Genomic DNA, 18,934 nt, shown 5'->3' on the forward strand with positions numbered 1-18,934 from the left:
CACAGATGACAGTATTGGGGGCGGGGACTAAGTTTACAGCGTAGAAACATGACAAACATTGTCAGCCAGGTGGTGGAGGTTAACGTCAACAGTGACAAGTCACACTGATACTGTGCACCCTGAATACCATGTGAGGACAGTGGCACTTCACTTCTGTGGTCTTCCTCCCCCTCGGATCATAAGAAACATAAGACAAACCCCAGCTGAGGCACATTCTCCAAAATACCTGACCACGACTTCTCATAACTTTCATCAAAAACAAGGAAAGTCTGGGAAACTGTCACAGCCATGAGGAGCCTAAGGAGATGTGACAACTACATGTAATGTGGTGTCCTGGGAGGATCCTGGCACAGAAGAGGGACATGAGGTAAAAACTAATGAAATCTGAATGAGGGATGGACTTTAGTTAATAATAATATAGCAATATTGGTTCATTAATGGTAACAAATGTACCATACTAATGTAAGATAAGAATAGGGGAAACTGAGTGTGGGGTATATGGAAATTCTCTGTACCATCTTCCCAACTTTTATGCATATCTAAAAACTAGTCTTCTAAGAAAGTTTCTTTAAAAATACTTAAGTTCCAGGGCCCTACCTCCAATGATTCAGATTAGGAAAGTCTGTGGTGGGGTACAGGAATTTGCATTTTTTACAGGACCCCTAGATGATTACGATGCAGATAATTTGGGGTTGAGAAAACACTGTTTTCTGGGGGTGGAGTTTGGCTGGGGGGAGGTAATTCACAAGAAACCTTTGCCCAACTCTCTTCTTACATTCAGAAATTCTTCTGGACCACCCACTTGTGGTTGCCAGATAAGATGGGGGTGAGTTTGGATAACCACAAACAGTTTGGGTTCCCTGCCCCTCTAAGCAGCACTATTGTAAAAGTTTCCATTTGTTTAAAGCTGTTAAGTTTCAGCTTAATTTCTTATGCAGCAATAGATAACTAACATGCCACCCGACCATGAAGCCAGAGACTTTCATTTCCACTGTCATCGGGCTTCACTTGTTATGGAAGGTGGTACCCACACGGTGACAGCAACAGCATGAGTGCTCAGGTTATACGGGGCACCTGCCAATATCCGATTTACATTTTTCTCATCAAGGCTTCCCTGGTGGCGCAATGGTTGAGAATCTGCCTGCCAATGCAGGGGACACAGGTTCGAGCCCTGGTCTGGGAAGATCCCACATGCCGCAGAGCAACTAGGCCCGTGAGCCACAACTACTGAGCCTGCGCGTCTGGAGCTTGTCCTCCGAAACGAGAGGCTGTGACGGTGAGAGGCCCACGCACTGCGATGAAGAGTGGCCCCCGCTCACCACAACTACAGAAAGCCCTCGCACAGAAACGAAGACCCAACATAGCAAAAAAAAAAAAAAAAAAAAGTTAAAGGGCATTAAAAACAAACCAACCAAAAAGATATATGGGGGTAGGCGTTTTCTATCCCTGTTACAGAATGAGAAAACTAAGACTCAAACAGGGAAAATGACTTGCCCAAGGTGGCAAAGAAGGAAGAAGAGCCAGGCTGTAGATTCTGGTTCATCTGATGCCAGAGTCCTTTCCCCAACCACAGTGCCTGCACCGCTTCCAACTCAACTTCCTCCTCTGCTCCTCCTCCCTCCCCGTCTTTTCAGATGGACTGAGCTGAAACCTGGCCCTTCTGTGAAGCCTCCTGACACCACCGTTTGCCCTGCTCCCCTAGCCAGTCCCTCCGAAGGCAGCACACAGTTACAGACACAATCACGCCTTTAAGCCATCAATGCTCTGATGTGTCCCTCTTCCTCATCTCAGTTAATAGCATCTACTCAGTTGCTCAAACCCCAACCTGCCCTGCCAACCTCCATCTGTCCTTTTCCTTACCAGCTCTCCCTGTGATGTGTGACCCATCAGCAAGTCTGAATCTACTTCTAACATGATCCCTAATCCTTGCAATTCTGGCCTCTTCACTGCTACTCCAGCCCAGGCCACCATCTCCGATGAGAGCCTTCCAGCTACTCTCCAGGATTCCCGTCTTGCCACCCACGGCCCCCACACAGCAGCTAGAGCTTTGCACAGCCTCCCCTGGTTCCCCTGGCAGAGTCTGTGCTTTGCCACACCGTGGCCTGGAAGTGGGTCTCGGCCTCAGCAGGCTCCTCAGTGTGGCTTCCCCCTCCTGCGCCATCCACCTGCCAGCGTCTGCCACTCCCTGTCACTCCCTCGCACTTGGCCACCTGCTGTACTTTCCTCATGTCACTTTGTGGTGGACACAAGGTCTGACTACTCAGTGGCCATTTCTGCTTCCTCTTCTTTTCCTGGCAAATGGGATTCCAGTTTGGATCGGGTGACAACAAATTTGAGGGAGCACACTGGTTCTCCCCACTCCTGGAATTGGGGGAAACACAACTTATGCTTTTGTCCTGGAGAGAAATCTTGAGGGTCTGGGATAACGGTGGCCACTTCCCTTTCCACTGCCACGGATCACTTTAGAAAGAGCACGGGCTACAGTTCTGGCCGAGGAGACGTGAGGGGCGTTCCGTTGGGCGCTGCTACAAGCTTTCCTCGCTTTTAAAAAGGGCAACAAGGAAGGGAGGGAGCTGCTCTCTGCCCTGCACCCTCCGAAGGTTTGGGTGCTCCGCGTACAAGAGGGGATTCTTGCTGCTGCTGCTGCAGCCGACTTGCAGACGCTGGCCACTGCTGGCAGGCCTGGACTTCACCGTGGAGCCACTGGCACCACCACGTGTCCTGAGAGCTTAAACCTACGCTGACTCCTCTGTTATTACGGCCCAAAGCATATGCACTATAGATATCTAAACTCACCTTTTTGCTGCTTTATCACTCCTACCTTCCCGCTCCTAAAATGTAAGCTCTGTGAGTGGAGGGGCCTGTCCCTCCATCACTATGTCCCCATCACGTGGACTGGGCATTGTCTGGCACAGCTACAGCAGGTGCTTGATAAATGCTGGCTGCGTTAATGAATGAGGCTCCTCCAGGGCAGGGACTCAGTCACTGTGGCTTCTGGGAGCAGCAGGGGCTCAAAAGCCTTCGCTGGATTAACAGGCAGGGAAGCCAGAAAACAGCTGCTTAACAACCCAATTTAATAAGACATACAACTCAAAACGTACAAAAACAACCTAACAAAGGAGACGCAACAGGGCTGGAGGTGCCCGTCCCAACTTGCTGCCCACGCAGAGGGCCGATGCCAGCCCCTAGCTCGCCCTCCTCCTCCTACAGTTGGAAGGGCTCCACGGGCCCCCTTGCCCTGACGGTGGGATCCACGTGGTCCTGAAGCCGGTGCCACTTCATGTGGGCATTCCGACCCTTGATCTTGCCAAACACCCTGAGGAGGCACCAGAGGACACAGGGGTCAGAGCAGGGGGAGGCGGGTAGCCCTGAGGGGGGCACCCCAGAGGGCTGAGGGCAGGCGGTGTGGGAGCATCCAGGGAAAGGGCGATACCTCTCACACTTCTGGCAGGGAAAGAAGCCCTGGCCCTTGCTGCTCCCCGGCAGCTCAGGGGTTCGCTTCGAGCTGGTGTTTGGGCTGGAGTTGGGGATGGACTCCCTCCTGTAACTCTCAGTAGTCCTCTGTAATTCGGGGGCTGGAAGGTGGCTGGGTTTCCTCCGAGGGCAACGAGTGACCTGCAGAGGGGGCAGAGGTGATGAAAGGGTGCTGACCGCCCCGCCGCCCTTCTAAGGGAGAAGCAGGTTTCCAGAGCGTCCAGACGTCGCGGGGTGCACCCCTCCACCGCCACCCAGCTTGGATGGGCACCGGGCATCCATATCCGTGCTGAACTCCTGAAGCCCTACCCCGAGACCCTCTACCTTCGCTTCGATCCTGTCTGCTTCATCCAGCTCTCTCTTGACCCTCTTTTCCGGCACTGGGGCTCGGCCACAGTCAAAATTGATCATTATTTTCTGCGTGTAGTAGTACTCGACACACTGGGCTACTGTTTTTGTCTGGACCTAGTGGAGGAAGACAGAAGCCGGCTAAGGACAGTGCCTCAGGAGCAGCAGTGAGTATGGCCTTGACGCCCTAAATCCCCTCCCCATGGGGCCAGCGGCCACTTTTTGAAAGCCCTCCTGAAACGTCTCTCACCTACGGCTTGGTATGCTCCTCTGCTACGGGGGACAGAGAATCACAAAATCCTCCTGGGAATGAAGGAGTTCAGAGAGAAGCCACCAGAGTCAACACCATCTAAGCTCTGCACGCTCTGAGCAACAAGGCTGGCCCAGGAAGGCTTCTCTCCAGGAAAACGCACACAAAGGTACACATGAGGACGCTCACTGTGACATCATGTGGAGCCACATGTCTACCGACTGGGACTAATTAAACCAGAGTGTCCTTACGTGGTGGATACCTCATAGCCTTATGCGACAGCTAGGCAGAGCCCTCCAAAAAACTGAAGAGGAAGGAATACTTCCCAACTCAGTCCGTAAGTTCAACATTTCTCTGATACCAAAGCCAGACAAAGATATTACAAGGAAAGAAGGCTACAGACCAATGTCCCTCATGAACATAGATGAAAAATTTTAAACAAAACTTTAACGAACAGAATCCAACAATATATATATGTGTATATATATATATGTATATACATATATATATATATATATATGTATATATGTATATATATATATATATATAAAGGAAAATATACCATGACTAAGTGGAGCTCATCCCAGAAACGTGAGGTTGGTTTAACAATCGAAAATCAATGTAATTCATCATATTAAACTTAAAAAAGAGAAATCATATGAGCATCTTGATAGGTGCAGAAAAAGCATTTGATACAATCCAATGTCCATTCCTGATGGAAACTCTCAGCACAATAGGAATAGAAGGAACTTCTCTTCAACCTGATAAATGATACCTACAAAATCCCTACAGCTAACGGTGGAGTGTTTTCCCCTCAAATATCATGAACAACACAAGGATTTCCACTCTCACCACTTCTACTCAATACTGTACTGGTGGTTCTAGAGTGCAAAAAGGCAAGAAAAAAAGTAAAGGCATCCAGGTTGGAAAGGAAGAAAGAAAAGTGTCTTTATTTACAGATGATATGACTGTCTATGTAGAAAATTCAGTGGAATCCACAAAAAAGTTACCAAAACTAGTAAGTTAGTTTGGCAACATTTCAGAACACAAGATCAATATAAAAATCAATTTTATTTCTATACATAGTAGCAACAAACCATTGGAAACTGAAATAAAAAAGAACTCTATAACATCATAAAAAACACAAGTACTGGGCTTCCCTGGTGGCGCAGTGGTTGAGAGTCCGCCTGCCGATGCAAGGGACACGAGTTCGTGCAATGGTCCTGGAGGGATCCCACGTGCCATGGAGCGGCGGGGCCCGTGAGCCATGGCCGCTGGGCCTGCGCGTCCGGAGCCTGTGCTCCGCGGCGGGAGAGGCCACAGTGGTGAGAAGCCCGCGTATCGCAAAAAAAAAAAAAAAAAAAAAAAAAAAAAGAGAGAAAAACCAAGCACTTCGGAGATAAATCTGACAAAAAGTATGCAACAACTGTACACTAAAAACTTCAAAACATTGCTGAAAAATTAAAGATTGAAATAGAGAGATATACCCTGTTCACGAGTCAGAGGACTCAATATTGTTAAGGTAACAACTCTCCCCAGTTGACCTATAGAGTCAAAAACAGTACCAATCAAGTTCCTAGCAGGAATTTTTATTTTGAAATTGACAAGTTATTTCTAAAATTCATAGGGAATTAAAAAGGATGTAGAATACAAAAAATAACTTTGAAAAAGAATAACAAAGTTGAAGGACTAACATTTTCTAATTTCAAGACTTAGAATAAAGCTACAGTAATAAAGACAGTATGGGAATAGCTTAATAAAAGACAAACAGATCAATGGAACAGAATACAGGGTCCAGAAGTAGATGCATATATATATGGCCAACTGATACTTAACAAAGGTACAAAAGCAACTGAGTGGAGAAAGTATGGTCTTTCCAACAAAAGGTATTGGAATAAATGTCCATATGCAAAAATGAACTCACCTCGCACCCCATACAAAAATAAACTTAAAATGGGTCATAAATCTAGAAATAAAACCTAAAACTGTAAAACCTCCAGAAGAAAACATAGGGGGAAATCTTTGTGACTTTGGGTTAGGCAAAGATTTCTTAGATACAACACGAAAAGCACAGTCTATAAAAGAGAAACTAGTAAGTTATGCTTAAGCAAAATTTAAAACTTTTCTTCAAAAGACACTGTTAGAAGACTGACAAATGGCATATTGGGAGAAAATATTTCCAAAGCATATATCTGGATAAAGGACTGGTGTTCAGAACAAAATAAGAACTCCTACAGCTCAATAAAAACACAGACACTCCAATAAAAACAGAGGCAAAAGATATGAACAGACAGCTCACCAGAGAAGGTGCACATAGAGCAAAAAAACACAAAGATGCTCAGCATCATTAGTCATTAGGAAAATGGAGTCAGATGCTACTGTACACTCATTAGAATGGCTAAAATTAAAGAGACTTAGCATACCACGTGTCGACGAGGGTGTGGAGCAACTGGACCTTTCATAACCTGCTGGTGGGAATGGGAAGTGGTAGAGCCACTTTGGAAAACAGTTTGGCAGTTTCTTAAAAAGTTAAACATACATCTACTATAAGTTACCCTCATTCCCCTCCTAGGTATTTATAATCCCAACCCCGTGTCCGCAAAAAAAAAAAACAAAAAAAAAAACCCAGTACATGTCCGTACAAAGACTTGTATGTAAATGTGCAGAGCAGCTTTATCTGTAGTCATCAGTAACTGGAAACCACCAACAGGTGGATGATTAAATGAACGGTGGTCCGTCCACACAGTGGTATACTCCTCAACAGTAAAGGGATGAACTATGGGTACACATGACAACATGGATGAATCTCAAAATCATTAGGTTGAGTGTAAGAAGCCAGACAAAGCAGATCACATGCTGTATGATTATTCCATTTATATAAACCTCTAGAAAATGCAAACTCATTTAGAGTGACAGAAAGTAGACAAGAGTTGACTAGGGACCCGGGTGGCAGGAAGGAAGGGTTGCAAAGGGGCAGGAGGGAACTTTTGGGGGTGACAGATATTCTCATTATCTTGATCATGGTGGTGGTCTTACAAGTGTATAAATATGTCAAAAACATTAAATCTTGCACTTTGATTATGTGCAATTTTGCGTACATCAAGTTAAAAAAAGAGCAAACTAATCAGCAGGATATTAAGTATATGATGTCATCCTTTTTTGAGAAAGTGCATATAGGTGTGTAAAATCCGTATGGGCAGTAAATACCTGTCAGATTATCAATCAGAAGTAGGATTGTGGGGAGGGGCATGGAGGGCTTTATTTTGAACATGGGATTCATTTCTGTACCGTCTGAGGTTGTTCCAAGCAATGGCATTTTAGTTGTCAACTGTTCACAGCATGAGCAGAGTATCGCCCCTGACAGGCCCTGCAGTTCTAGCGCCTCGGCCGTGTGAAGGAGCCTTGTCTACACCAGCCTGCCATGTTCGCCTTACCATCTTGTGTATCAAGTAGAAGTCCTTCTTGTAGGCACAGAACGCCTTCTTAAAGAGCCTCTTCTCCATGGAGGTCCAGATGTCCGAACCTATTGGAGAAACAGCCAAGAGGAGGAAGGCTGTTTCTCCTTCTGGGACCACAGCCATGGCTGAAGTGCAGACTCCCCTCCTTTTTCAGGCCACCGAGCGCCAATTATATGCCAAGATTTCTGCTAAGCCCCTTACTTGCTTTATCTCACACAATCCTCACAAAAACCTTAGCAGGTAGGGGCTATTACCATCCCCACTTGACAGGTGCAGCAACTTGAGGCTTCCTCTGGTTAAGAGACTTGCCAAGGGCAGCCGTGGGCCCCTGGTTGCCTGACTCCAACGCTGGAGTGCTCAACTGGGAAACTTGAGCCCACACCAACCTGGCACCCCCCCTTCTGGCCAGGAAGAGCCCACGAGGGAACCAGTGGAAAGGGGAAGGTTGGATCCAACTAGAGAACAGCACCCACTGAGTCCCCCAGAGAGGACGGGCCCTTCTGGGAGGGCAGGTGTAGGCCCCAAGAGAACTCCGGGAGGCACGTGCAGAGCTTGCCATGGAAAGTGACTGGCTCGCAGGGGCCTCAGCCAGGCCAAAACCACGCGGGCAGCCACGCTCGTTACCTGTGTAGTGATAGTTAGCGAGAGGGTGAGTCCGTGGCTTCTGGGGTCCTCTCAGTAAGAGGGTCTCCAGGGCAACCTGGAACGACAGGAGTGGTGGGCAACTCTCTGAGGGAGGGAAGGTGAGGTAGAGGCCCGCCTTCATTCTTTCATTCATTCAGAAAATATGTGCAGCCCTCCCTAAAGCCACCCCTACCCCAGGGCGACTCAAAGTGTGGTCGGTCTGTGGACTGGCCACCAGCTGTGAACCACTTGGGACACATTGCCTACAGCACTAAGCGGACTGTTGAGCGCAGCTGACGTTACCTTTTTCATAGCAAGATTTACTTGATGACGAAACAGTGTGTGGACTTATTCTGGCACAAGCTCCTTATTTCTTCAGGGAGCAGCATTTGGAGCGGCACTGCCCCCGCCCTACCCCATGTTATGGTCCTCATAGCACTAATCATTATCTATCACTTTTTTTTTTTTTTTTTTTTTTTGCTGTACGCGGGCCTCTCACTGTTGTGGCCTCTCCCGTTGCGGAGCACAGGCTCCGGACGCACAGGCGCAGCGGCCATGGCTCACGGGCCCAGCCGCTCCGCGGCATATGGGATCCTCCCAGACCGGGGCACGAACCCGTATCCCCTGCATCGGCAGGCGGACTCTCAACCACTGCGCCACCAGGGAGGCCCCTCTATCACTTTTAAAAAATGTATTTCATGTGTTCACTCTCCTAAAATGTAAGCCCTGCAAAGAGAGGGCATTTGTCTTGCTCAACAGCGTAACCCTGGTCAGGACTCGCTATGCTGTTTGCAGGACCCAGCGCAAAATGGAAACACGGGGCCCTGTGCTCAGAAACTATTAAGAATTTCAAGATGGTGGCAGCAGAGCATTAAACCAAGAATGGGCCCCTGAGCTGGCCCCAGCCTGATACCATGACATCACCGGGTATCGGGAGGACCCAGTAAATGTGTGCTGATTACTCTGCTGAGCACCCACCACGTGCCAGCCACTGCCTCTCAGCTTGAGAAAAAGCACCATGTAGCCCTGACTCTTGGGTCTCCAACTCGGGTGACATGACTTCCTCTCCCACTACACACAGTTGGACTTCTTCATTGTCTAAACTTCAGGATTGTGAGGAGGGTCCTTGGAGGAGGCAGAGGCATTTCTGTTGCATCAGAGGTTTTCATACACCATTTTTAATCAAAAAGTCAATGTTCAGTAAATAAACCACATAATGCAGGCCCTGAGTTGGTTCTGCTAGGCACCGCCTCCCCAGTGCTGCGCTGAGATGAGGTAACGCTGGAGGAACCCTGGTGCTCTGCTGTCACCCCAGATAAATAACTGATTGAGCCCGTATGTGTGCATTTCCCCTACGTTCAAAAGGACACCACCAGTCCCAAAGCGACCAGGGAGAAGGGTGGGTGGCCAGCCTTTGGTTCTCGTGAGCTGCAAAGCCCCAAGTAGAAGGCACGTGTCTTGCGCCTAGAGCCCCTGGCCCTAAGAGAGCAGGGAGCTTCCCACAGCTCCTCTGAGCCCCCCCTCGCCTGCACCGCACCTGGATGTTGCCCTGGGCTTCATGCAGACAGTGCAGAGCGAGCTCCAGGTTGGTGCCCCCGCCCGGCATCACGCTGGAGCAGGCCACGTTGAAGAGCTCAGTCACTGTTTCCAGCAGGCAGCCCGGCAGCGGGAAGGAGAGGAGACACAGAGGGTCAGCAAGTGCCAGAGAGGAAACCTCCCCAACAGCACAGATGGGGCGGGGGGCTCCTGTCACCATCTCCCTCATCTCTCTGCTAAAAGCAGGCTGAGGGAAGGGAGGGACAAGGAGGATGGGCAGAAACCCTGCTCCTGGCACCTGCTCTGGATGGCCTGCCCAGCTACTGGGTGAGAGGAGAGGTGGGGCAAGGGACTGCAGCACAGCAAAGCAGTCCTGCGCTGAAGGCCAGCTCTGCCCACCCCACCCCCGCCTGGGGATCACTGCTGCTTGGTCAAGGTGAGAACTGGGAGGAGAAAACCCTTGGGGATGGAGGAGGGCCCTCGGGAACCTGGCCCCAAAGTCACAGCCACCTCTATCCTGTGTTTTCGGGTTGGTCATCACATCTCCCCATGGCTTCCAGACCAGAGTAGCTACATGCTCGTCACTTCCAGCCAGTGATCTGTCCTGGAGCTCTGGGATCTCAGCCTGAAACTGGCTTCCTATGTTGATGTGTCTGAAATGAGGCCACACACACGGACATAGAGACATATGTGTGTGACCAAGATGGGAAATACAAGAGAGATGTGCGGTGAGCCCTGCTCACCAGGGCTGTGGAACCCACCTTTTGGCCATCTCTCAGACACAGGGAGTGCTCATCAGCCCAGTAGACACGCACTGGTATTCCAGAGACCTCTTGAGGGATACTTCCTTCCTTCCTCCAATTTGCTTTTTCGCCAGATTTCTGGCTTCTTGCGTTTGGGGTCTAGGACACGGGAGGTATGTGCTGATACCTGGCATTCTTCTGTATCCAAGGTAACATCCAAGCTACAAAAGAGTATCTCATTGTGCCATCACCAATTCTATCTAGAACCCCAGGGTGCTGGGCATTCTGTCTGCAGACATCCAACTATGGTATGTCTGGACAGAAGGAATATTGGGGAAACGCCTGGAAAAATCCACCACTTCTCTCCTAGGGAGGCTCGGGATCTAGACCTGACTTTCCCGTGATGAAGGCTCCCTTGGGAAAAACTGACACTGGAATGCAAGGAGGGTAAAAGCATCCCCACATTGCAAGGACCCTCAGGTCCTAAGTCTGTTCCAACTCACAGTTCAGTGCTGATCTCGCTGTTGTCCTTCACCACATAGATGCCAAAAGAGCCATCCATGTGATCTGGAAAACACCCAAAGAAGAGCCTCAAGAAGACTGGCTACAACTGACCCATGAGGCCCTTTCTGCCTGCCTTTCTAGAGGAGCTAAAAGCAGGCTCTTCAAGATTGCATGGTTGGGCTTCCCTGGTGGCGCAGTGGTTGAGAGTCCGCCTGCCGATGCAGGGGACGCAGGTTCATGCCCCGGTCCGGGAGGATCCCACGTGCCGCGGAGCGGCTGGGCCCGTGAGCCATGGCTGCTGAGCCTGTGCGTCCAGAGCCTGTGCTCCTCAACGGGAGAGGCCACAATGGTAAGAGGCCCGCATAACGCAAAAAAAAAAAAAAAAAAAAAAAGATTGCATGGTATACACACACTACTGTATATAAAATAGATAATCAACAAGCACCTACTGTATAGCACAAGGAACTATACTCAATGCTCTGTAATAACCTATATGGGAAAAGAATCTAAAAAACAATAGATACGTGAATATGTATAACAAAATCACTTTGCTGTATACCTGAAACGAACACATTGTAAATCGACTCTAATCTAATGTAAAATTGAAAATGACAAAAAAAAGATTGCATGGTATGGAGTTTCCTCAAAAATTAAAAGTAGAACTACTATATCATGCAGCAAACCCACTTCTGGGTATTCATCCCAAAGAACTGCAGTCAAGACCTCAAAAAGATATCTGAACTCCCATGTTCACTCCAGCACTATTCATAATAGCCAAGATGTGGAAACAACCTAAATGTCCACTGGCAGATGAGCACATAAAGGAAATGTGACATAAACGTACAGTGAAATACCATTTAGCCTTAAAAGGAAATTCTGCAATATGCAACAACATGGATGACCACTGAGGACATTATACTAAGTGACATAAGCCAGATACAGAAAGAGAAATACTGCATGACTCCACTTATATAACGTACCTAAAGTAGTTGAATTCATATTGATAGAATCAAAGAGTGGAATAGGGGTTACCAGGGGTTGGGGCAGTGGGAAAAGGGAGGTTACTAATCAATGGGCATAAAGTTTCAATTAATCAAGCTCTAGAAATCTGCTGTATAACATTGTACCTATAGTCAACAATACTGTATTGCACACTTAACTCTTTGTTAGAAGAACAGATCACAGATTAACTGTTCACATCACAATAAAATAAAATAAAAAGATTGCATGGAATAGAAAAGGAATCGGTGAACTTCCGGGTAAGATGGCGGAAGAGTAAGACGCGGAGATCACCTTCCTCCCCACAGATACACCAGAAATACAGCTACACGTGGAACAACTCCTACAGAACACCTACTGAACGCTGGCAGAAGACCCCAGACCTCCCAAAAGGCTCGCCCCGCACTCCGTGCCCCTCCCTTCCGCCCGGCCTGAGTGAGCCAGAGTCCCCGAAGAGGCTGCTCCTTTAACCCTGTCCTGTCTGAGCGAAGAACAGACGCCCTCCGGCGACCTACATGCAGAGGCGGGGCCAAATCCAAAGCTGAGACCCAGGAGCTGTGAGAACAAAGAAGAGAAAGGGAAACCTCTCCCAGCAGCCTCAGAAGCAGCAGATTAAAGCTCCACAATCAACTTGATGTACCCTGCATCTGTGGAATACATGAATAGACAACAAATCATCCCAAATTGAGGAGCCAGGAGTCAGTGCTGTGCCTCTGAGGTGGGAGAGCCAACTTCAGGACACTGGTCCACAAGAGACCTCCCAGCTCCACATAATATCAAACGGCGAAAATCTTCCAGAGATCTCTCTCCATCTCAACACCAGCACCCAGCTTCACTCAACGACCAGCAAGCTACAGTGCTGGACACCCTATGCCAAACAACTAGCAAGACAGGAACAAAACGCCACCCATTAGCAGAGAGGTGGCCTAAAATCATAAAAAGTCCGCAGACACCCCAAAACACACCACCAGACCTGGACCTGCCCACCAGAAAGACAAGATCCAGCCTCATCCACCAGAACACAGGCACTAGTCCCCTCCACCAGGAAGCCTACACAACCCACTAAACCAACCTTAGCCACTGGGGACAGACACCAAAAACAACGGGAACTACGAACCTGCAGCCTGCAAAAAGGAGACCCCAAACACAGTAACATAAGCAAAATGAGAAGACAGAAAAACACACAGCAGGAGAAGGAGCAAGATAAAAACCCACCGGACCTAACAAATGAAGAGGTAATAGGCAGTCTACCTGAAAAAGAATTCACAATAATGATGGTAAAGATGATCCAAGATTCTATTTCCCAGATCCAAAATCTTGGAAATAGAATAGACAAAATGCAAGAAACAGTTAACAAGGACCTAGAAGAACTAAAGATGAATCAAGCATCGATTAAAAACACAATAAGTGAAATGAAAAATACTCTAGATGGGATCAATAGCAGAATAACTGAGGCAGAAGAACGGATAAGTGAGGTGGAAGATAAAATAGTGGAAATAACTGCTGCAGAGCAAAATAAAGAAAAAAGAATGAAAAGAACAGAGGACAGTCTCAGAGGTCTCTGGGACAACATTAAACACACCAACATTCGAATTATAGGGGTTCCAGAAGAAGAAGAGAAAAAGAAAGGGACTGAGAAAATATTTGAAGAGATTCTAGTTGAAAACTTCCCTAATATGGGAAAGGAAAGAGTTAATCAAGTCCAGGAGGCACAGAGAGTCCCATACAGAATAAATCCAAGGAGAAATACGCCAAGACACATATTAATCAAACTGTCAAAAATTAAACACAAAGAAATCATATGAAAAGCAGCAAGGCAAAAACAACAAATAACACACAAGGGAATCCCCATCAAGATAACAGCTGATCTCTCAGCAGAAACTCTACAAGCCAGAAGGGAGTGGCAGGACATAATTAAAGTGATGAAGGAGAAAAACCTGCAACCAAGATTACCCTACCCAGCAAGGATCTCATTCAGATTGGATGGAGAAATTAAAACGGTTACAGACAAGCAAAAGCTGAGAGAGTTCAGCACCACCAAACCAGCTTTACAACAAATGCTAAAGGAACTTCTCTAGGCAAGAAACACAACAGAAGGAAAAGACCTACAATAACGAACCCAAAACAATTAAGAAAATGGGAATAGGAACATACATATCGATAATTACCTTAAATGTGAATGGACTAAATGCTCCCACCAAAAGACACAGATTGGCTGAATGGATACAAAAACAAGACCCATATATATGCTGCCTACAAGAGACCCACTTCAGACCTAGAGACACATACAGACTGAAAGTAAGGGGATGGAAAAAGATATTCCATGCAAATGGAAAACAAAAGAAAGCTGGAGTAGCAATTCTCATATCAGACAAAATAGACTTTAAAATAAAGACTACTACAAGAGACAAAGAAGGACACTACATAATGATCAAGGGATCGATCCAAGAAGAAGATATAACAATTGTAAATATTTATGCACCCAACATAGGAGCACCTCAATACATAAGGCAAATACTAACAGCCATAAAAGGAGACATCGACAGTAACACACTCATAGTAGGGGACTTTAACACCCCACTTTCACCAATGGACAGATCATCCAAAATGAAAATAAATAAGGAAACACAAGCTTTAAATGATACATTAAACAAGATGGACTTAATTGATATTTATAGGACATTCCATGCAAAAACAACAGAATACACATTTTTCTCAAGTGCTCATGGAACATTCTCCAGGATAGATCATACCTTGGGTCACAAATCAAGCCTTGGTAAATTTAAGAAAATTGAAATTGTATCAAGTATCTTTTCCGACCACAATGCTATGAGACTAGATGTCAATTACAGGAAAAGAGCTGTAAAAAATACAAACACATGGAGGCTAAACAATACACTACTTAATAACGAAGTGATCGCTGAAGAAATCAAAGAGGAAATTAAAAAATACCTAGAAACAAATGACAATGGAGACACGACGACCCAAAACCTATGGGATGCAGCAAAAGCAGTTCTAAGAGGGAAGTTTATAGCAATACAATCCCACCTTAAGAAACAGGAAACATCTCGAATAAACAACCTAACCTTGCACCTAAAGCAATTAGAGAAAGAAGAACAAAAACATCCCAAAGTTAGCAGAAGGAAAGAAATCATAAAAATCAGATCAGAAATAAATGAAAAAGAAATGAAGGAAAGGATAGCAAAGATCAATAAAACTAAAAGCTGGTTCTTTGAGAAGGTAAACAAAATTGATAAGCCATTAGCCAGACTCATCAAGAAAAGAAGGGAGAAGACTCAAATCAATAGAATTAGAAATGAAAAAGGAGAAGTAACAACTGACACTGCAGAAATACAAAAGATCATGAGAGATGACTATAAGCAACTCTATGCCAATAAAATGGACAACCTGGAAGAAATGGACAAACTCTTAGAAATGCACAACCTGCCAAGACTGAATCAGGAAGAAATAGAAAATATGAACAGACCAATCACAAGCACTGAAATTGAAACTGTGATAAAAAATCTTCCAACAAACAAAAGCCCAGGACCAGATGGCTTCACAGGCGAATTCTATCAAGCATTTAGAGAAGAGCTAACACCTATCCTTCTCAAACTCTTCCAAAATACAGCAGAGGGAGGAACACTCCCAAACTCATTCTACGAGGCCACCATCACCTTGATACCAAAACCAGACAAGGATGTCACAAAGAAAGAAAACCACAGGCCAATATCACTGATGAACATAGATGCAAAAATCCTCAACAAAATACTAGCAAACAGAATCCAACAGCACATTAAAAGGATCATACACCATGATCAAGTGGGGTTTATTCCAGGAATGCAAGGATTCTTCAATATACGCAAATCAATCAACGTGATACACCATATTAACAAATTGAAGGAGAAAAACCATACGATCATCTCAATAGATGCAGAGAAAGCTTTCGACAAAATTCAACACCCATTTAGGATAAAAACCCTGCAGAAAGTAGGCATAGAGGGAACTTTCCTCAACATAATAAAGGCCATATATGACAAACCCACAGCCAGCATCGTCCTCAATGGTGAAAAACTGAAACCATTTCCATTAAGATCAGGAACAAGACAAGGTTGCCCACTCTCACCACTCTTATTCAACATAGTTTTGGAAGGTTTAGCCACAGCAATCAGAGAAGAAAAGGAAATAAAAGGAATCCAAATCGGAAAAGAAGAAGTAAAGCTGTCACTGTTTGCAGATGACATGATACTATACATAGAGAATCCTAAAGATGCTACCAGAAAACTACTAGAGCTCATCAATGAATTTGGTCAAGTTGCAGGATACAAAATTAATGCACAGAAATCTCTGGCATTCCTATATACTAATGATGAAAAATCTGAAAGTGAAATCAAGGAAACACTCCCATTTACCATCGCAACAAAAAGAATAAAATATCTAGGAATAAACCTACCTAAGGAGACAAAAGACCTGTATGCAGAAAATTGTAAGACACTGATGAAAGAAATTAAAGATGATACAAATAGATGGAGAGATGTACCATGTTCTTGGATTGGAAGAATCGACATTGTGAAAATGACTCTACTACCCAAAGCAATCTACAGATTCAATGCAATCCCTATCAAACTACCACTGGCATTTTTCACAGAACTAGAACAAAAAATTTCACAATTTGTATGGAAACACAAAAGACCCCGAATAGCCAAAGCAATCTTGAGAACGAAAAATGGAGCTGGAGGAATCAGGCTCCCTGACTTCAGACTATACTACAAAGCTACAGTAATCAAGACAGTATGGTACTGGCACAAAAACAGAAGGATAGATCAATGGAACAGGATAGAAAGCCCAGAGATAAAGCCACGGACATATGGTCACCTTATCTTTGATAAAGGAGCCAGGAATGTACAGTGGAGAAAGGACAGTCTCTTCAATAAGTGGTGCTGGGAAAACTGGACAGGGACATGTAAAAGTATGAGATTAGATCACTCCCTAACACCATACACAAAAATAAGCTCAAAATGGATTAAAGACCTAAATGTAAGGCCAGACACTATCAAACTCTTAGAGGAAAACATAGGCAGAACACTCTATGACATAAATCACAGCAAGATCCTTTTTGACCCACCTCCTAGAGAAATGGAAATAAAGACAAAAATAAACACATGGGACCTAATGAAACTTCAAAGCTTTGGCACAGCAAAGGAAACCATAAACAAGACCAACAGACAACCCTCAGAATGGGAGAAAATATTTGCAAATGAAGCAACTGACAAAGGATTAATCTCCACAATTTATAAGCAGCTCATGCAGCTCAATAACAAAAAAACAAACAACCCAATCCAAAAATGGGCAGAAGACCTAAATAGACATTTCTCCACAGAAGATATACAGACTGCCAACAAACACATGAAAGGATGCTCAACATCTTTACTCATTAGAGAAATGCAAATCAAAACTACAATGAGATATCATCTCACACCAGTCAGAATGGCCATCATCAAAACATCTAGAAACAATAAATGCTGGAGAGGGTGTGGAAAAAAGGGAACACTCTTGCACTGCTGGTGGGAATGTGAATTGGTACAGCCACTATGGAGAACGGTATGGAGGTTCCTTAAAAAACTACAAATAGAACTACCATACGACCCAGCAATCCCACTACTGGGCATATACCCTGAGAAAACCATAATTCAAAAAGAGACATGTACCAAAATGTTCATAGCAGCCCTATTTACAATAGCCCGGAGATGGAAACAACCTAAGTGTCCATCATCGGATGAATGGGTAAAGAAGATGTGGCACATATATACAATGGAATATTACTCAGCCATAAAAAGAAATGAAATTGAGCTATTTGTAATGAGGTGGATGGACCTAGAGTCTGTCATACAGAGTGAAGTAAGTCAGAAAGAGAAAGAGAAATACTGTATGCTGACACATATATATGGAGTTTAAGAAAAAAAAATGTCATGAAGAACATAGGGGTAAGACAGGAATAAAGACACAGACCTACCAGAGAATGGACTTGAGGATATGGGGAGGGGGAAGGGTAAGCTGTGACAAAGTGAAAGAGCGGCATGGACATATATACACTACCAAACGTAAGGTAGATAGCTAGTGGGAAGCAGCCGCATAGCACAGGGAGATCAGCTCGGTGCTTTGTGACCGCCTGGAGGGGTGGGATAGGGAGGGTGGGAGGGAGACGCAAAAGGGAGGGGATATGGGAACATATGTATATGTATAGCTGATTAAATTTGTTATAAAGAAAAAAAATACTATACTTTATAGATGTGCAGTTTCTTGTATGCTAGCTATATCTCAATAAAGCTGTTAAAATATCTGCATAAAAAAGAGATTGCATGGAAGGGGGATAAGACTTCTGAAAAAGTACAGTAAGGAACTCGGCAAAACAACACATTTACTGATAAAAATCATTAAAAAAAAAAAAAAAGAACAGTAAGCCAAAGTCTCTGCAAGTTGTCCTAAAGGCATACAGCATTTTAAGAAATACTCATTCAAGAAAATCCACTAAATCTTGGGAAGAACAGTGAGAGTCTGTGGCACTGGAGCCATGGCCCACTCCCTGACCCACCTATCCCCCAGCTCTTTGTAACGGAAGCTCTACCCAGGTAGGTGCAGCCAAGGAGATGGGGGCTTCTTCTTCCCCTGGCTCCCATGCTTAAAGAATTAAAGTAAGATAAAATAAAAATTTCTCATCAAAGAGAAAATGCCATCAAGAGATGGAAATTATTTTTTTAAAAAGAAACAAATGTGGACTTCCCTGGGGGTCCAGTGGTTAAGACTCCGCGCCTCCACTGCAGGGGGCATGGGTTTGATCCCTAGTCGAGGAACTAAGATCCTGCATGCTGTGTGATGTAGTCAAAAAAGAAAAAAAAAGAAGAACCAAATGGAAATAATTCAGGGGTTAAAAAAGTACAATAACCAAAATAAGGCTCAACAGTACATCTGAGCTGGCAGAAGAAACGATCAGCAAACCT

General features: G+C 45.3%; 1 pseudogene across 1 annotated transcript in view; it reads right to left on the reverse strand.

The window, feature by feature from the left end:
* Nucleotides 1–3,063: 3,063 nt before the first annotated feature.
* The window catches only part of LOC309795684 (zinc finger protein 541-like), a 141,490-nt pseudogene continuing 125,619 nt past the window's right edge, over nucleotides 3,064–18,934 (reverse strand). The window contains exons 7-13 of the transcript XR_014296230.1: nucleotides 10,937–11,000; nucleotides 10,201–10,343; nucleotides 9,692–9,795; nucleotides 8,155–8,230; nucleotides 7,507–7,595; nucleotides 3,799–3,939; nucleotides 3,064–3,615 (exon numbers count right to left, since the gene is read on the reverse strand). The product of XR_014296230.1 is annotated as a zinc finger protein 541-like (transcript). The remainder of the gene's footprint in view (nucleotides 3,616–3,798; nucleotides 3,940–7,506; nucleotides 7,596–8,154; nucleotides 8,231–9,691; nucleotides 9,796–10,200; nucleotides 10,344–10,936; nucleotides 11,001–18,934) is intronic.

Source organism: Mesoplodon mirus, assembly GCF_964341445.2.
Source record: "Mesoplodon mirus genome assembly, chromosome: 19".
Classification (NCBI taxonomy): domain Eukaryota; kingdom Metazoa; phylum Chordata; class Mammalia; order Artiodactyla; family Ziphiidae; genus Mesoplodon; species Mesoplodon mirus.